Here is a 3,358-nt window from a genome sequence, read left to right as displayed (position 1 = left end):
TGAGATTTTCACTCTGCAGCGGAGTGTGCGCTGATATGAAACTTCCTGGCAGATTAAAACTGTGTGCCCGACCGAGACTCGAACTCGGGACCTTTGCCTTTCGCGGGCAAGTGCTCTACCAACTGAGCTACCGAAGCACGACTCACGTCCGGTACTCACAGCTTTACTTCTGCCAGTACCTCGTCTCCTACCTTCCAAACTTTACAGAAGCACTCCTGCGAACATTGCAGAACTAGCACTCCTGAAAGAAAGGATATTGCGGAGACATGGCTTAGCCACAGCCTGGGGGATGTTTCCAGAATGAGATTTTCACTCTGCAGCGGAGTGTGCGCTGATATGAAACTTCCTGGCAGATTAAAACTGTGTGCCCGACCGAGACTCGAACTCGGGACCTTTGCCTTTCGCGGGCAACTGCTCTACCAACTGAGCTACCGAAGCACGACTCACGTCCGGTACTCACAGCTTTATTTCTGCCAGTACCTCGTCTCCTACCTTCCAGACTTTACAGAAGCTCTCCTGCAAACCTTGCAGAACTAGCACTCCTGAAAGAAAGGATATTGCGGAGACATGGCTTAGCCACAGCCTGGGGGATGTTTCCAGAATGAGATTTTCACTCTGCAGCGGAGTGTGCGCTGATATGAAACTTCCTGGCAGATTAAAACTGTGTGCCCGACCGAGACTCGAACTCGGGACCTTTGCCTTTCGCGGGCAAGTGCTCTACCAACTGAGCTACCGAAGCACGACTCACGTCCGGTACTCACAGCTTTACGTCTGCCAGTACCTCGTCTCCTACCTTCCAAACTTTACAGAAGCTCTCCTGCGAACCTTGCAGAACTAGCACTCCTGAAAGAAAGGATATTGCGGAGACATGGCTTAGCCACAGCCTGGGGGATGTTTCCAGAATGAGATTTTCACTCTGAAGCGGAGTGTGCGCTGATATGAAAGTTCCTGGCAGATTAAAACTGTGTGCCCGACCGAGACTCGAACTTGGGACCTTTGCCTTTCGCGCGCAAGTGCTCTACCAACTGAGCTACCGAAGCACGACTCACGTCCGGTACTCACAGCTTTACTTCTGCCAGTACCTCGTCTCCTACCTTCCAAACTTTACAGAAGCTCTCCTGCGAACCTTGCAGAACTAGCACTCCTGAAAGAAAGGATATTGCGGAGACATGGCTTAGCCACAGCCTGGGGGATGTTTCCAGAATGAGATTTTCACTCTGAAGCGGAGTGTGCGCCGATATGAAACTTCCTGGCAGATTAAAACTGTGTGCCCGACCGAGACTCGAACTCGGGACCTTTGCCTTTCGCGGGCAAGTGCTCTACCAACTGAGCTACCGAAGCACGACTCACGTCCGGTACTCACAGCTTTACTGGCAGAAGTAAAGCTGTGAGTACCGGACGTGAGTCGTTCTTCGGTAGCTCAGTTGGTAGAGCACTTGCCCGCGAAAGGCAAAGGTCTCGAGTTCGAGTCTCGGTCGGGCACACAGTTTTAATCTGCCAGGAAGTTTCATATCAGCGCACACTCCGCTGCAGAGTGAAAATCTCATTCTGGAAACATCCCCCAGGCTGTGGCTAAGCCATGTCTCCGCAATATCCTTTCTTTCAGGAGTGCTAGTTCTGCAAGGTTCGCAGGAGAGCTTCTGTAAAGTTTGGAAGGTAGGAGACGAGGTACTGGCAGAAGTAAAGCTGTGAGTACCAGACGTGAGTCGTGCTTCGGTAGCTCAGTTGGTAGAGCACTTGCCCGCGAAAGGCAAAGGTCCCGAGTTCGAGTCTCGGTCGGGCACACAGTTTTAATATGCCAGGAAGTTTCATATCAGCGCACACTCCGCTTCAGAGTGAAAATCTCATTCTGGAAACATCCCCCAGGCTGTGGCTAAGCCATGTCTCCGCAATATCCTTTCTTTCAGGAGTGCTAGTTCTGCAAGGTTCGCAGGAGAGCTTCTGTAAAGTCTGGAAGGTAGGAGACGAGGTACTGGCAATAGTAAAGCTGTGAGTACCGGACGTGAGTCGTGCTTCGGTATCTCAGTTGGCAGAGCACTTGCCCGCGAAAGGCAAAGGTCCCGAGTTCGAGTCTCGGTCGGGCACACAGTTTTAATCTGCCAGGAAGTTTCATATCAGCGCACACTCCGCTGCAGAGTGAAAATCTCATTCTGGAAACATCCCCCAGGCTGTGGCTAAGCCATGTCTCCGCAATATCCTTTCTTTCAGGAGTGCTAGTTCTGCAAGGTTCGCAGGAGAGCTTCTGTAAAGTTTGGAAGGTAGGAGACGAGGTACTGGCAGAAGTAAAGCTGTGAGTACCGGACGTGAGTCGTGCTTCGGTAGCTCAGTTGGTAGAGCACTTGCCCGCGAAAGGCAAAGGTCCCGAGTTCGAGTCTCGGTCGGGCACACAGTTTTAATCTGCCAGGAAGTTTGATAGAAATTACTGTTTGGAAATGAATTGTGGTAGATAACAGAAAACTGATAGAAGCATAATGTTTCTCAGAAAGTTTCCGTATGATTTCATGTATCATATGTGTATAAAAGGTTAAAATTAATAATTTCAGCAATTTTCGCCTTCAGCCGTTTAGTTGACTTAAGTAGTGCTTGACGGAGGGTTCCTGCGAGAACAGCGGCGACTTGGAGGGGAGTCTAGGTTCTGACGCCGCTGGAGGCTGTGTTAGTCTGTGTTAGGAGAAAGTTTTATCTGATGAGTGGTGAAGTAGCCAGTAGTTCACGTGTGTCAATTATTCAGAGATCCTACTTTCGGACATAGATATTTTTTGGTATCTGATGAACTTGTTTCTTTTCGGGTTGTGTCTGATACAAGCCGCACTTATAAGACTTCATGTGTATAGCTATTGCGGAATTAATACACATATCAAAAAAAAATTTGCATCACACCGATTCTCAGAACTCCTGCAGATAGACGTTGATTGTGGATATTGTATCACAGACACAGTCTCTTTGACTGTTCAGATATATCACTAAACCGGTCCAAAGGTGTAAACAACCATGCACCAGCAGCGCCTAAATGACGGAGGCGACATGCCTCGCTCAAGCCGCCCAAGGGCTACTACTGCAGTGGATGACCACTACCTGCGGATTACGGCTCGAAGGAACCCTGACAGCAACGCCACCTTGTTGAAGAACGCTTTTCGCGCAGCCGTAGAACGTCGTGTTAAGACTCAAACTATCCGCAATAGGCTGCGTGATGCACAACTTCACTCCCGACGTCCATGGTGTGGTCCATCTTTGCAACCACGACACCATGCAGCGCGGTACAGATGGGCCCAACAACATGCCGAATGGACCGCTCAGGATTGGCAACACGTTCTCTTCACCGATGAGTGTCGCATATGCCTTCAACCAGGCAATCGTC

At 49.9% G+C, this 3,358-nt stretch overlaps 1 non-coding gene across 1 annotated transcript; it reads right to left on the bottom strand.

Annotated features, from left to right (window-relative positions):
* Positions 1–364: 364 nt before the first annotated feature.
* Positions 365–439, bottom strand: Trnas-cga (transfer RNA serine (anticodon CGA)). The gene has a single exon. It is a non-coding gene; the product is annotated as a tRNA-Ser (tRNA).
* Between the last annotated feature and the right edge of the window lie 2,919 nt (positions 440–3,358).

The sequence above is a fragment of the Schistocerca serialis genome, chromosome 3, assembly GCF_023864345.2.
Source record: "Schistocerca serialis cubense isolate TAMUIC-IGC-003099 chromosome 3, iqSchSeri2.2, whole genome shotgun sequence".
In the NCBI taxonomy this organism is placed as follows: domain Eukaryota; kingdom Metazoa; phylum Arthropoda; class Insecta; order Orthoptera; family Acrididae; genus Schistocerca; species Schistocerca serialis.
The sequence above is the reverse complement of the archived record's forward strand: the minus strand, read 5'-3'. Positions and strand labels throughout refer to the sequence as shown.